Source organism: Vombatus ursinus, unplaced genomic scaffold, assembly GCF_900497805.2.
Source record: "Vombatus ursinus unplaced genomic scaffold, bare-nosed wombat genome assembly UNPS02014942.1, whole genome shotgun sequence".
Classification (NCBI taxonomy): domain Eukaryota; kingdom Metazoa; phylum Chordata; class Mammalia; order Diprotodontia; family Vombatidae; genus Vombatus; species Vombatus ursinus.
Window position 1 is genome coordinate 7,080,510 of NW_020954720.1, and position 16,849 is coordinate 7,097,358.

General features: G+C 37.0%; 1 protein-coding gene across 3 annotated transcripts in view; it reads left to right on the forward strand.

The window, feature by feature from the left end:
* TBC1D4 (TBC1 domain family member 4) overlaps window positions 1-16,849 on the forward strand; it is a 217,068-nt gene that overhangs the window by 86,167 nt on the left and 114,052 nt on the right. The gene's annotated exons all lie outside the window — the stretch shown is intronic.

A 16,849-nucleotide genomic window follows, 5' to 3' on the forward strand; every position in this document is an offset into this window, starting at 1 on the left:
ATGCACTTGTATAACCTATATCAGATCACTTACTGTCTCAGTAAGAGGGGAGGGGAGGGACGAATAAAATTTGGAACTAAAAACTTAAAAAAATGTTAAAAATTGTTTTCACATGTTATTGGGGAAAAATAAAATATTGAAAATGGGCATGATTAAAGACAAAAATGTTAGGGACTTAACAAAAGTAGAAGATATTAAGAAGAGGTGGCAAGAATATACAGAAGAATTTTACAAGAAAGATCTTAACAGCACTGATAACCATGATGGTGTGGTTACTGATCTAGAGCCAGACATTCTGGAGAATAAAAGACACAGTGGAACTTAGGAAGCATTGCTAACAGTAAGGCTAGTGGAAGTGATAGAATCCCAGCTGAGCTTTTTAAAATCTTAAAAGATGATGTGTTAAAGTGTTGCACTCAATATGCCAGTAAATTTGGAAAATTCATAGTGGTCATTGTATCGGAAGAGGTCAGTTTACATCCCAGTCATAAAGAAGAGCAATGCCGAATGTTCAACTTTCCAAACATTTGCTCTCATTTTACATGCCAGCAAGGTTATACTTAAGATTCGGCAACCTAAGTTTAAGCAGTGTGTGAACTGAGAATTACCACAAGTGCGAGATAGTTTTTGAAGAGGCAAAAGAACTAGAGACCAAATTGCCAACATTTACTGAATTATGGAGAAAGCAAGAGAGTTCCAGAAAAAAAATCTCCTGCTTCACTGACTACACTAAAGCCTTTGACATGTGGATCACAACAAAATGTGGCAAGTCCTCGAAGAGATGGGAATGCCAGATCATCTTACTTGTCTCCTGAGGAACCTAAGCCAAGAAGCAACAGTTAGACCCAAATATGGAACAACTAATTGGTTTAAAATTGGAAAAGAAATTTGACAAAGCTGTATGTTATTAACTTACTTAAGTAACGTATACAGAGTAAGGTTGCTGGGAGAAATATCAGCAGTCTTGGATATGCATGTGACACCACTCTGATGGCAGAAAGTGAAGAATAATTAAGAAGCCTCTTGATGAGTGTGAAAGCTGGGTTGAAGCTTAACATAAAAAAACTGATTGGCGACTGAGATCTTGGTTCCATCACTTCTGGCAAATAGAGGGAGGAGAAATGGAAGCAGTGTCAGATTTTATATTCTTGGACTTAAAAGATCACTGCAGACAGCATCTGCAACCATGAAATTAATTAAAAGACTCTTGCTTCTTGGAATGAAAGTTATGACAAATTTGAACATCATACTAAAAAGCAGAAACATCACTTTATTGACAAAGGTCTATATAGTCAAAGCTATTGTTTTTCCAGTAGCAATGTATGACTGTGAGAGTTGGACTATAAAGAAAGCAGAGTGCCATAGAATAATGCTTTCAAATTGTAGTGAACTAGAGAAAACTTTTGAGAATCCCTTGGACAGCAAGGAGATCAAAACAGGCAGTACTTAAAGAAATTAATTCAGGCTGTTCGCTGGAAGGTCAAATATTGAGGCTGAAGCTTAAGAGTACAGGAATCATTGGAAAAGACCCTAATGTTGGGAAAGATTGAAGGCAAAAGGAAAAAGGAATGGCAGAGGATGAGATGGATAGTGTCATGTAATCAATGAACATGAGCTTGGACAGACTTTGGGAGATGGCAGAGGATAGAGGGCCCTGACATGCTATGGTCTTTGGGGTTATGAAGAGTCAGTTATGACTAACTGAACAACAACAACAAAAATTTATTTCTCTACCATCTCCTACCTTGGGGGAAAAAATAAGGTTCTTGTAATAAATATGCAGAGTTAAGCAAAACAAATTCCTATGTTAATCATATTCAAAACCGTGTCTCATTTAGTCTATCACCTCTGTGTCAGAATGTGGATATCATGATTAATCATTGCATTGATCAGAGTTCTTAAGTCTTTCAAGGTTGTTTGTTCTCATGTTGGTTATTTTATAAATTGTTCTCCTGGTTTGGCTCATTTTGCTCTGCATCAGTTCATAGAAATCTTGGAAAGTTTCTCTAAAACCATCTCTTTCTTCATTTCTTACAGCACAATAAAATTCTACTACTCTCATATGCCATACCATTTCACAGTTGGTGGGCATCCCATTAGTTTCCAGGTTTTTGCTGCCGTAAGACCTTTTGTAAATATTTTTGTACATATAGGTTCTTTTCTTCTTTCTTTAATCTGTCTGGGTGATAGGCTTAGTTGGGTTAAAGGTTATGTGTAGTTTAGTGACTTTTTGAGCAGTTTTGGCTGAGACAGTGCTTCTGATCTTGTCTTGGTCTCAGCCTGGGTTTCTGACTGCAATCTGCTCTCTAGTCTAAGTTTTGGGGACTGAGAGTCTCTGGGGATTGATTGCAGTGCTTAACCTAGTTCTGGGCTGAGCTGGATTGGGGGAGGGGAAAGGTGTGTGTGTGATTGCTGGCCTAAGGCTGCTCCACAGTTGCTGCTCTTATAGCTTGCATGAGGTCCAGATTCATAATCTGCGACTGGAAAAATGGCCCACTGTTGTTTCTCCTTAGATTTTCTAATCACTGCTTTGTCTTGTGCTCTTTTTAGATCTTTGTTGTAATAGTGGTGGGTGGAATTTGGCTATATTGCTTCCTCCTACTCTGTTGGCTGTGTTAGTGCTCCAGATAACTTTATTTTTCAAATGAGATCTGTTGAGTGAAATGGAAATCTTTTCTCTTTTTATATATTTCCTAGGCATAGGTAAGGATAAATTGTATGGTATAGTTAGAAATCTGATACTCCCATACCCACCCTCAAAGAAGAATAAATCTGTGAATGCTCTTCTATTTTTTATTTTCATTACAAAAAAATCTACAGATATCCAACTGTTATCTCCATTACCCTTGCAATTTAGGGGTTAATTGTTCAGGAGTTCTGACTATGTAAATAAGGAAAAAGGAAGACTTTAATATGCTATATACAGACCAGACCAAGGGTGGGGAACCTGGACCACCCCTGGACCAGACCTATGTATGTAAATAACTCTTAACAAGATAAATGATTTGTCTTCACCACTATATTTGTATGCCCTTTATACCTACTAAAATTTAAAGGATTTAGTGACATTCATATTTTATGTAGCTGCAATTAAAAAAAAAAGTTCTTTTAATGTCCATTCTTGAATTAACAGGTCCTTGAATTGATAAGTAGGAGCTAACATATAGTGATCTTTATGACATCTCTCTTTTGCTTTAGCAGTTTGTCTGTGTCTAGAATGTGGACTGTGACCTTTCCTCTACAATGTGTTTCCAGTTGACTTTTAACTTCTAAGTTGCATCACTTTGAAAAAAAGACAGGTGCTTATTTTCTCTTGAGAGTATAAATAACTTTCATGCAGACTGCACTGAGACTTTAGTTGTTGAGGCATGCCATGATCTGTTTTCTTTAGTAAGTCTATCATTTGTGGAGTGTATTTATACTTGTGACCTCCAGTCTTCATTGGTTACTTGTTACTTAGGTCACAAATACAAAATGATGCTAAATTTTATACAAGGAGTCCCTTTTTAACCTAAGCCCTAGTTACCTTAGAGGCTGTTTCTCTTCTTGTTCGCCTGGTCATTTAAGATACATTTAGGGATAAAAGATTTAGATTTTACAAATAAATGGGGGAATTAATTTTTTCCTTTATGATTCAGAAAAGACTCCTATCGATCATTGCAAATTGTTCCTAAGGAGCTCAGTGCAATGTGTCAGAAAGACCAACAAATAGTCCACCATAAAGATGAATATTGGGGATTACCAAAAGATATCACATAAGATTTTTTTCTTTAATAACTATTTATTGTAGTTGGATTCTATTGAAGATGCTGGCAGAAATTAAGCAACCTTATTTCATTCAGTTTAATCCGATGTAGAATAGGAAAAGAAAAATTATGCCAGGTAAACACAGCTGCACATTTATTCTTAGACCCTTAACATTTCTCTTGTTTAGTTGAGTTATTAATGTCAGGACCTTTTTATTTTAAGCAAAGTATAACAAAAAATGTTCAGATTCAAAGCAAATATTGTAGTTGCCTTAAATTTTGACTAAAGCTCCTATAGCTGATGCAATAAAACAACAAAATATTGATTCCCAAATAAATTGTAAAACCTCAGCAAAAAGGATCTGTGGAATGAAGATAAAATCCTGTTTCCTAAATGAGAACTACAATAAAGCTTCTATCACCTACAAATAACCTATAAGCCTCTTAAAAATGATTTACCAGAATACTTTCCATGTACTTCTAGATGCCTACTTCAGATGTTAGGCCAGTAAAGATACAATTTTTTTTATAAAGTTAATAGCCTTTCTTGTAACTATCATGAGTCAGAGCAATTTAGTAGCAACTTTTAGTTTGACAGAATTAGTATGGCTTACCTCAACTTCAGAAATCTTTTTCTTTTTTTTCTTAAACACCAAAAAAATTTGTGTGTATGTCGAGGTGGGGCAGGCCTCTGATTTCTTCATTTTGAAAGTTCTCTCCATTGATACAGACCAGCAAACTATCTCTGTAATTTATAGTCTTTAAAAGTTGCCCTTGAATATACAACTCATGTATATTAGAGGCAGGCCTCGAATCTATGAACATAGACTAAAATAGCTAACATTTATAAAGCATTTACTATGTGTCAGGTACTGTGCTTCACAGATACCTCACAACAACCCTAGTGGGTGCTATTACTATCCTCATTTTACAGATGAGGAAACTGAGGCAGACAGCTTAAGTGACTTGCCCAGTATTGTATGATTAATGAGTGTCTGAGGCCAAATTTGAACTCAGGTCTTCTTGTCTCCGGACCCAGAACTCTATCCATTGGACAACCTAGCTGCCCTTAGAATTTATTGGAACTTTTTAGCTTGGTGATGAAATTTGTTAATCTTGGGAGCTACTATAAATAGGTGAGATCTAAATTCATTGACAAGATTCCTAAATAGATGAATGAGGATTTTTTGAAACTTAGACATAGCAATTAATAAACATAATTTGTTCATTTTTAATTTAATGTTAATTTTTAATTTTCTTACTGAGGGTTAGAATTAATTAACTTTATTACTGAGTGTGACTTTTGAATTAGACTTTTCTGAAGATTAAGATGGCTTGTAGTTCTTTTGAATGCATTCATATTTTGCCATATGTTCAGGAAATTGTGATAGAGTTGAAATTTATTTTAAATGTTCACCATTTCCCACTCTATGTCTCATATAAAGAAACTACTCCAACTGGGAAGGAGACCATTTCTTGAAGCCATGCCCTGTACCTAGCCCCTCTTAGGGTTTGTTGTTTCTAGATTTCTACTGCAGGCCTTACCCTAGAGCTATTGAGTTTGGCAGTTTCTCTCTTCTGCTACTACCAGCCTCTCTGACAACCAAAAGATGGCTGAAACTTTGGGGAAATGCATGAATCAAATTCCTTATTATTCTCTTTGACATTTTCTTTGTTCCCCAGTAGTAGAAAACAGCTTGATCTTCTTTTACTGCTGTCTTTTTTACCTATCAAGAGTTATTTTCTTATGTGTGTATGACAAGGTTTAACTTATCACCAGTTCTGGAAGTCATCTCTCTGTAGAGACCTCATACAGAAGAACCTTGTTGTTTGTTTAAACAAAAACAGCATTTTCTTATACCCTTATACACAGTATCATTGATCTAGGTCTGGAAGGCACCTCAGAGATTATTTTGTCTAATCCCCTCATTTTATAGATGAGGAAACTGAAGTTCTGAGAGGTTAAGTGATTTGCCTAAGGTCATGCAGATAGTAGTAGAGCTAAAATTTAAACATAGGTCCTGAAACTCCAAGTTTATTTGTTTTTTCTTCTCTACTGCCTTTTCTCCCATATTCCCTTTTGGTGTATTTTCATACTTTTTTTTGCTTGCTGGTTGTCCATTGCAGTATCCTTTTGTGACACTGATTTATATACCGGATTTTCTTAAATAGTCCTGATTTTAAGAAATCAGTCATTCTGTCTAGGTGATTACATCCTATCTAGGGAGATATGCACATAGATAAGTACACAAAATCTGTACAAAATAAATACTAGGTTACTTGTCAGGGAAGGAGCTAATAGGTTGAGGAAAGGCTTTACTTGGAAGGTAATGTCTGATCTGAGCCCTGAAGGAAACTTGGGAATTAGTGAAGCAGAGTGAGAAGTGAGAATATTCCAGGCATGGGGCCAGTCCAGAGACAGGAGATGAAGTGTATAGGAGAGAGATAGCAAGAAATCTAGTTTGTTTGGACCATAGCGTGTGTGGAGATTAGTGCAATAAAGATAGGTTGGAGCCAGGTTGCTGAGGGCTTTAAATGCAGAATAGAGTTTGAAGTTGATCCTAGTGGTAATTAGGGAGGTGCTGGAATTTGAGTAGGGGTTTGGCATGGGTAGACTGAGTATTAGGAAAATTATTTACGTAGCTCTGTGGAGGACGGATGGGAGAAGGGAGGGACTTGAAGCAGAGAGACCCTTTAAAAAGTTGTGGGAATACTCCAGGCTAGAGATGATGAGTGACTAGACTAGGGTGGCAGCTGTGGGAGTAGAGAGAAGACAAACGCGAGGGATATTGTGGAGGCTGGATCAACAAGACTTTGTAACTGATTAGATACGTGGGGTGAGGGAGAGAGGGAATAGTTACCGATAATGAATGTCAGGTTTATGAGCTTGGATGACTACAGTGATGCTTTTGATAAAGGAAGAATGGAAGGGTTGCATAATCTAGGCCAACCCTCTCATTTTATAGATGAGGAATCTAAGGTCTAAAGAAGCTGTGATTTATCCAGAATTTCATAGCTTTCACGTAACCTTTGCTAGATAAGATTTTCATTTCAGTAAAACACATAAGCGACTTAACCCAAAGAAGTGAGCAGTAGTAGGACTTTGAAAGTGAAGTCAAAAATCATTTATTATTAAATGCTTACCTTGTGCCAGGAGCTGTGTGTATTAAGTACTAGGAATAGAAATACAAGCAAAAAGAAAGACAGTCTCTCTGCCATCAGGGAGCTTACATTCTAATGAGGGAAGACAGCACATAAATGGAAGCTAAAAAGGGGAATGAGGGAGTGGTGAGAAAGGCGCCAGTCAGGAGTGGAGCCTGTAGAGGCATGAAGAGGGCTGGGTATTTTCCTTAAAATGAAGGGTCTGAGATGAACCAGTCAATTAGAGGAAGGGGCCCAGAGGCAAGAGTACTTAATATGAATAGTTCAGGGATAGTGTGAAGTAGGATGGAGGAGGCTTCTGGGGCTTGGTTGAGAAAGTCTGAAGATTCAGGAGTGGAGTCTGGAGAGGATAAAGACGTGCCTGGCTTTGGTGTTTTCCTTACAAAAGAAATTTTGAGGGGGCATTGAGGCTTTCTGGTTCTCCAGATGCTTTATTTGTGATATCTAGTGACCTTCAAAATTAAGCACAATTTGTACATTTAAAAATAGTTAAGAAAAAGTCTATAACCTTGATGATTTAATTCATCTTAAACTTTTGAAGTGCTAACATTTCTGAGTTGGCCTTTTGACTGCCTTACTTAGTGGCAATTTATTAATACCACCTAGTGTAGAGGTGATAAATATTAAGTTGGTTGTGTGGATTAAATCAGCTTGTTAAAAGAGCAGAGAAGCATGCAGGCATACATATAACCTTCACAGTTGGATACTTTTACATAGTGCAGCTGTTTGAAAGCTGTAAGTGAACAAATCTGATTATGGGTGAAAAAGTTATCTGGCAGATGTTACAGCTTGTCAAGAGTGACCTTTTAAAAATTACGATATCAAGATAAGAGAATATACAGAGACTATTTTAAAGTATATTTCTAATAAAAATGAGCATAACATTTCAGTGAAAATTATGTCATTTAAATATCTGCAAAATATATTAGAATCTTGTGCTGTAGTTGAGATTTTATTCATACTATTAAATTTTTGTTTGATGGTTTGCTATAAAAAAGCTCATCTTTTTCAAACTGTTATTCTACCTTTAATGCTATTTGTTTATAAATCATAGAATCATACTATTTTGGAAGAATCAAAACTACAGGTGACCCAAAGGGGCAGAGGAAAGGCTAGAAATGGCATAATAGGTTTATGTCCTTAGAAACTGTGCCATATCATCTCTAAAGATGTACATGATAAAAGGGGTATAAAAGAAATCATCAATATGCCAAAAAGGATGGAGACTGCACATATAGGGCTAGTAAGATACAACAGAGGTACAGCCTGACTGCTTCACTAGTATCAACAGTATTAAAGAGGAAGGCTTCTCTGGTGCATTGAGTAGACCCTTTGTGAAGAATTTAGGGAAAGACTGAACAAAAAGGAAACAGGATGAGAGAATGTGGAGAAAATTCAGCCTGTACTAGGGAGGTATTTAGTGTTGATAGCAAAGATCCACCATAGCACTAAATAAGTATTAGCTGTTAACTCAGTTGTTTCTCAAGTAAATATAGGTATAATAATTTCTTAATATGTATGATTGTTGATATGACTCCTTATATATGTGGGCCTTTCTCAAGTCTGATTTCTTGCCTTTTAAATATCATTAGATGTATGCCGTCCCATGTGGGAGAAGAGTGGTGTGTGTGTGTGTGTGTGTCTGTGTGTGTGTCTGTGTATCTGTGGTGCTTACTTAGGACTTCAAGATAGTAGGTGTTGAATAGTAGCTAGCCTTCATATGGTAGTGCTTTTAACATGTACAAAGTGCTATATATATATATATGTTATCTTATTTGACCCTCACTACAACCCTCTGAAATGGGTTTAAGAGGATACATGTTTGTTCAGTTAATTGTAGTAGAGATAATGTAATCTGCCTCCATCTAGAGTTACCTTCTTTTCCTCAATGTAGTTTTCCCTCTATTTAATTCTCTGGCTGCGTAGTGGGGAAAAACTGTAGTTGCCTTTTAGCAACACTCACACTGGTCTCATAGACACTGGTAATGGGGCTAGCTGATCTAGTTATTGTCCAACTTCCTGTGTCTCTGAAGATTAGAATGACTGGATATCGATGAGAAAATTTCTGTTAAAAGCCTTTTTAATTTAAGGAATTTTCCTTTCTCTCTAGTTGTCCTTTTGCCTTATCTATCTCACATATCTGGCACTTTTTAAAGATTTCAATAGGTGTCTTTTAGTGGGAAATAGTCGTTTCAACAAGCATCTAGTACATGCTATGTGCCATGTTCTAGTTACTGGGACTAGAAAGACAAAAACAAAATCCAGTTAATTTTTTTTCTTGTTTCAGACAACAGGGAGTGGGTCATAAATGAAAGTGATAATAATGCTAATGATAATAAGTATTTATATACTGCTTGAAGGTTTGCAAAGTGCTTTACAAATATTATCTTATTTTATCTTCACAACAACCTTAGAAGGTTGGTTGCTATTCCTACCCCCCTTTTATAGAAGAGAAAAAACTGAATCGTACAACTAAGTGACTTGCTTAGGGTCACATAGCTATTGAGTATATGAGGCAGAATTTAAAACTAATCCTTTCTGACTCAAAGTCCAACACTCTTATGCACTGTGCCACCTAGTTGCCTTAGGTAATAATACAAGTATTTTAGGTTCAAATTTTGTTGTCCTTTCACCCCTGTGGCTGGAGGAGGTATGAAGAGCAGAATGGTGTCAGTGGTGTATTTGTTTGACAGAGTGATTAATCTTACTAAAAAAGCTCTGTGGTTACTTATTGTCAATTCAGAAATCATCCCTTTCTTCCTTCTTCTACTCACCCTGTACGATTAGGAAGGATCCTTCCTTACTTCAATCTCTCGTATTGCTCTGTTTGATCTCTTTTTTGCGCCAGATTTGAACTCACATACTGTATGTGTGTGTCTGTGTGTCTGTGGTGCTTACTTAGGACTTCAAGATAGTAGGTGTTGAATAGTAGCTAGCCTTCATATGGTAGTGCTTTTAACATGTACAAAATGCTTTATATATATATATGTTATCTTATTTGACCCTCACTACAACCCTCTGAAATGGGTTTAAGAGGACATGTGTTTGTTCAGTTAATTGTAGTAGAGATAATGTAATCTGCCTCCATCTAGATGACTTACAGAATTTTCAGGTTCAGGGTGTTCAGCTGTTATTTCTTGTAGGACACTGATGCTGATATAATTCTTTTCTCTTCCTGGATATTCTTGCTTCCTGTTAGACCTGCCTAGTTAGTATCGATGCCCATGACACTTACATTTTAGAAAAGAAAATGTTTTAAAAATAGGTTTTAATTGATTGTACCAATAACGTTTTTCACCGAATGAATTATATTTTAGAATATTCTGCTCACCCGCATATAAACAAAGGGGCAAAGTCTGGGAGGAGTTGATTGATCATAATCTTTGTTTGTTAAGATGACCTGTATCTTTCTTGATGTAGTTAATTAAAGATAATTTGAAATAATTATTCCTGTAATTTAAGAGTGAGGTTGTTGAAAAAATTCTGTGGCAGAAGAGATTAGGTTATTAAAATAGAAATGGAAGTCTCCACTGTATTTATTTTCTTTGACAACAACAATGAGAAGTCGTATTTCCGTAGTGCTTTAAGGTTGGCCTTGGCCTTTCCTAATGAACACTCTATAAGGTAACATAAATGTTATCTTTATTTTACAGGTGAGAAAACCGAAGCTCGCCAAGGTTAAGTGACATGCCTCTTGTCACACAACTGAATTGCGATTTAAATTCTAGTTTTCTGAATCCATTTTCAACATTCTTTCCACCGTCCCAAGCTATCTTCCACTAGAGGCTTTCATTTTGAATTAGGATATCCCTTTATCCTGAGTCAAGATTAGAGAAAACACTAGAAGTCCTCAGAGAATGACTTAAAAAAAAATAAACATAGGCAGTTGTGTGAATGAAGAAGAGAGAAGAGGGATCATTCTTCTGTAGTTGTAATTTGCTAACCGTCGCTTCTCTAACCTTAGTATTGCAGCCAAAGATAGAGAATAAGATTCTAATTCTTGGTAAAGGGTGATGGATTGTCTCACAGAATACCAGTATCCCTGAATATCATTTATTGCTTTGTGAGTGCAGAATAATATTATAAGTTGTATAAACCACGTGTCTTTTGGGAGCAGAAAGAACATCTTTCTCCAATCTCTTGAAACCATGTTGTTGTAGGTTCACTCAGAACATTTGGGTTCTAACCATGGCATACTTGGCATGGTGGTTGTAGAATTGATTCAGTTTAGTGAGGCTTATCTAAGTGTTATAACTAGATCCTTTCCTTCTGGCATTAGTGTCAAGCAGCTTAGATCTACCATTAGACTTGTCCTATCTGCAGCCACCTAATTACTACTTAAACTGACTTTTGAGATGAGGAGCTGACTCTCCTTAGTCTGTACATTGATTTTATCACTTCTGTTTTAATGCCCTTGGTAGCTTAGTGCTTCTTGGCTTATTTGTGCAATGTTCAGTCTCGTTGTGTTGCCAACTCTGGCTGCTTGCTAGAGAAGAAAAGGTGATAATTTGGAGGCAGTAAATGTGCATTGGAATCCTAGCTCTGCCACATATGAGTTCTGTGACCTGGGGTAAATCATTAGACCTCTTTGGGCCTACATTTCTTTATTTTATAAAAGGGTTTAATAATACTTACATTTTCTACCTTCTGTGGTTGTAGGGAAAGTGCTTCTGGTAGAATTTGGTTCAGTGAATTTGATTCTCTTGATAATTAAGGAGAGCAGATTGTAGAAAAAATTTGCTCCATCTCTTTTCTCTCTACCTGCTTAGGAATTATAAATTCTACCCCTTTCTTTCTCTCTCTTTTCTGTCTCTCCCCAACCCGTATATGTATGTATGTATGTATGTGTGTATATTTTTATACACACACTTATAAATAAAATGTTTTTAGGAATGGTTTTATCACTTTATTAAAGGAAGGGGACACAGGAAATAGAATCTAAAAGTAGTCCTTTTACGTACAGATGAATTATATGGCATAAGGCAGGAATATGGTCTTTTGAAATGGGCCTCAAAATTAATCTGTTCTTTCAATTTATGAAAATCATGTGTAGGAGTATTTGCTACAGTAGAGTCATTGTTACATAAATTGTTAGTTTTCAGAAGGTTAATTCAGAGAGTAAAATGTTCTTCCTCTATGGAAGAGGGCTGAGCATCCAAGCACTGAGGTTAGTGGTTCATTGAAATAAACTGTTGGTACAAAACGAAGAACTAACGTGATTTGGCAATTATTCTTCACTGTTTGGGGTCGATAGGATTTCCAGTTTGCTGTTTTGTATGATACTTATCTTAAAATAGGGGCAAATTTACTGTCCTTGTCAAATAGCTATTTTTTAGAAAAATTTGGAAGAAACATTATATAGTTCTAAGGAGGTAAATTGTATTAATTTGTATATCCTGATAACTTTTACTAGAAAGAGAGTTTCTTATTATTTGACTACTGTTCTGAGTTTTTTCTCTCTTGAAGAACTCCTAATATGAATCAATGTGTTTCTTTGCAAACTGAGATGACTATATTTCTTTTTTTTAAAAGATTCATCAATTTATTTATTTTTAGTTTTCAACATTCACTTCTGCAAGATTTTGAGTTCCAGATTTTCTCCACATCTTGTCCCTCCCCGACCTCAAGACAGTGTACATTCCGAATACCCTTTCCCCTAATCTGCCCTCCCTTCTATCCCCCCTCTTGTCTTATCCCCTTCCTTTTCTATTTTCCTGTAAGGCAGGATAGATATCTGTACCCCATTGCCTGTATATCTTATTTCTCAGTTGCATGTGAAAACAATTTTTAACATTTGTTTTTAAAACTTTGAGTTCTAAATTTTCTCCCTTCCTCCCTTCCTCCCTCCCTAGCCACCCTTATAGAGAAGACAAGCAACTTGATACAGGCTATACTTATGTAGTCATGCAAAACACTTCTATAGTAGTCGTGTTGTGGAAAACTAACTATATTTCCCTTCATCCTATCACACCCACCGTTTATTCTATTCTCTCTGTTCTCTCTTTTGACCCTGTCCCTCCTCAGAAGTGTTTGCTTCTGATTACCCCCTCCCCCAATCTGCCCTCCCCTTTATCATCCCCTCCGCCCCGCTCTCTTATCCCCTTCCTCCCTATTTTCCCATGGGGTAAGATAGCTTTCTATACCTAATTGAGTGTGTATGTTATTCCCTCTTTAAGCCAAATCCAAGAAGAATAAAATTCACTCATTCCCTCTCTCACCTTCCCACACTTCCCCTCCATTGTAAAAGCCTTTTCTTATCTGTTTTATGTGAGATAATTTACCCCATTCTGCCTCTCACTTTCTCTTTCTCCCTGTATAATCCTCTCTCACCCCTTAATTTTATTGTCTAGATATCACCCATTCATCTTCAACTAATCTTTGCCCTCTATCTATCAATCTATCTATACATATAATTTTTTCCCTCCAACTACCCTAATACTGACAAAGGTCTCATGAGTTACAAATATCATATTTCTATGTAGAAATGTAAACAGTTCAACCTTAATAAGTTCCTTATGATTTCTCTTTCCTGTTTACCTCTTCATGCTTCTCTTGAGTCTTGTATTTGAAAGTCAAATTTTCTATTCAGCTCTGGTCTTTTCATCAAGAATGCTTGAGGGCCGAGTGAAAGCAGTGACTTGCTTGAGCTCTCCCCCAAACCCCTCCAAATAAATGGCTCTAAACAAATTCTAAAGGAGCAGAACCCACAGAAAGAAAGAGTGAAACAAATTTCCAGCCAAAGACAACCTGGATGGTTGATCGGAAAGATATATTGCGCCTGGCCGGGAGAGGAGCGCTGTGCAGCATGGGCGCACAGGCCATAGTGAACCTGGAGCAGGCCTCAGAGGACTGAATCACGGGCAGCTGTGGCAGTTTCCAGACTTCTCAACCCATGAATGCCAAAGACAACTTAGAAGGTCAGTGGGAAAAGTCTGTGACTGCAGTGAGAGAAGGAGCTAGGTCTCAGCTGCAAGTCCCGAGCGCAGCCTCTGGGGCAGCAGCTGCTTCCTAAACTTCCAGTCCACAGACTGAGGGGAATCTAGTGGCTGATCAGAGGGAGATTGCAGGGATCTCTTTGCCAGTGCTGAGGCAGGAATCTCTTGCTCTGCCTGTGCTTAAATCTGGGTCACAGTTCTGAGGCGGGGGGGGGGGGGTTCCTGGGGCTAGGAAGAGCATTGGTGTGGTGGAGCTTGTTGTGGCGTTGGAGAGGAAACACCTCACCCCTTATCATACCACCTTGGAAGAACTGAAAATTTACAAGTCCTTAGAAGTATCTCTGAAAACAGCTATACAAACTCCCGAAGCTTGGGACAGTACATTCTCCACATTGGAAGTAGACTCTTACCTTAACAAAGAGTTTAAAACTCAAGTAATTGGTTGGGATCGTGAGTAAACAGCGCAGAAAGAGTCAGACTATATTATCTTACTTTGATGACAAAGAAGATCAAAACATACAACCAGAAGAAGACAACAAAGTCAAAGTTCCTACATCCAAAGCCTCCAAGAAAAATATGAATCAGTCCCAGGCCTTGGAAGAGCTTAAAAGGGATTTTGAGAAGCAAGTAAGAGAAGAGGAGGAAAAACTGGGAAGAGAAATAGAGTGATGCAAGAAAATCATGAAAAACAAGTCAACAGCTTGCTAAAGGAGTCCCAAAAAAATACTGAAGAAAATAACACCTTAAAAAATAGCCTAACCCAAATGGCAAAAGAGGTCCAAAAAGCCAATGAAGAGAAGAATGCCCTAAAAAGCAAAATTGGCCAAATGGAAAAGGAAGTCCAAAAGATTACTGAAGAAAATACTTCCTTAAAAATTAGAATAGAGCAATTGGAAGCTAGTGACTTTATGAGAAATCAAGACACTGTGAAACAAATCCAAAAGAATGAAAAATTAGAAAACAGTGTGAAATATCTCAATGGAAAAACAACTGACCTGGAAAATAGATCCAGGAGAGAGAATTTAAAAATTATTGGACTATCTGAAAACCATGATCAAAAAAAGAGCCTAGACATCATCTTTCAAGAAATGATCAAGGAAAGTTGCCCTGATATTTTAGAACCAGAGGGCAAAATAGAAATGGAAAGAATCCACTGATCTCTTTCTGAAAGAGATCCCCAAAGGAAAACTCCTAGGAATATTGTAGCCAAATTCCAGAGGTCCCAGATCAAGGAGAAAATATTACAAGCAGCCAGAAAGAAACAATTCAAGTACTGTGGAAACATAATCAGGATAACACAAGATTTAGCAGCTTCTACATTAAGTGACCACAGAGCATGGAATACAATATTTCGGAGGGCAAAGGAGATAGGATTACAAGCAAGAATCACCTACCCAGCAAAACTGAGTATAATCCTTCAGGGAAGAAAATGGTCATTCAGTGAAATAGAGGACTTTCAAACATTCTTGATAAAAAGACCAGAGCTGAATAGAAAGATTGACTTGTACATTATAAATGATAACTACTATAGGCCCTGTCCTATTGTCCCCCCACATGCTACCATGACAGCCACTGTGAAAACATTTGAAGCTTTTAGAGAAACTATGACTTCAGAAGTAGAGAAAGGGAATAAAGTATGAAAAGTGAGAGTAATTTAGGAGAGCTGACTCCTGAGTCATATTAAAATACTAGTCAATTTGCAATCTCATTTACAAATTGGTATTGGCCAAGAGTCTAATTAGTGGTCATTAGTCCACTAATGGATGATTAGTCAGCTATTATTAGTTAGCTGTTAGCTAGCTATTGTTGATAATTAATTAAATTAGCTGATAAATTTGTGCAGTTTTACCCAAATGATCTTTCCTGGTATTTGATTCCAAATAACTGTTTCATAGAAAATGTAATCTTGTATTTGAACAATTTTTTAACCTTTATGTAGCAGTTTCTTAATGTTTATTGTTATGGCATGTGGTCAGATCTCTTTACTTTCTTATTTGAAAATCATTTTTATCTATATGTGAATTAGATTGGAAGACAGACCCTTGGTTGTTGGGAAATGATACAGTTCGTATTTTTTCACAGTCAATTTCCTTTTCCCTTCATGGAAACAAGAATTTAATAGTTACAAACACTGTAAACTACATTGATACCAGGAAGAAAAGAGGGCTCTATTGTTGTGACATGTGGTGGGTGGGTGGATCTGTGGAATAGTTTGTTTTATTGGTGTGCTTCTCTATCCCTGCCCTTGCCTGTACCCCTTTCCTCTACCTTCCCCTTCTGCTTATTTATTTTTTATTTTTTAATTTTTTTTGTGGGAGGCAATCGGGGTTAAGTGACTTGCCCAACGTCACACAGCTAATACGTGTCAAGTGTTTGGTCTGAGGCTGGGTTTGAACTCAGGTCCTTCTGACTTCAGGGCCAGTGCTCTATCCACTGCGCCACCTAGCTGCCCCGCCCTTCTGCTTATTTTTGAAGGAAGAAACTGAAATAAGAAGTCATGCTTTGGAGAAATTATAAGGCAGATGAAACCATCCTTTTAGAAAAATTTTCTTGAAGGTACTGGCAGCAGTAGCATTAATAATAGGACATGTGAGATAAACCAGGTACTGTGTGCTTAGTTGTGTTGGTGAAGTCCAATCTTAGAAGATTACAAGAACAACCTAGTATGCCATGTAAATAAGGAAGAAAGCCAGCCAGTAAAAATAGAGGTAACACAGAAATAAATAGACTGTTACGGAGCTGGGACACATACCAAGGCTGCATATATTTCCATTTATGACTGGTGACCTTCATAAACTTGGAACTATACTTACTTCCATTGCGAGTTCATAATTTCTAATAATTCATAGAAGCCTGTACACATAATCTATGAAAGGGTACTTTTTTTTGTGTGTCACATATAGTTTATTATTTGGATTTCTTCCCCTTAGTTGCCATTTTGGAAAGGATGTTATATTACTGGGATATGCCTTAATCTTGGTTAATTTCAATCTATTTTAGGACACT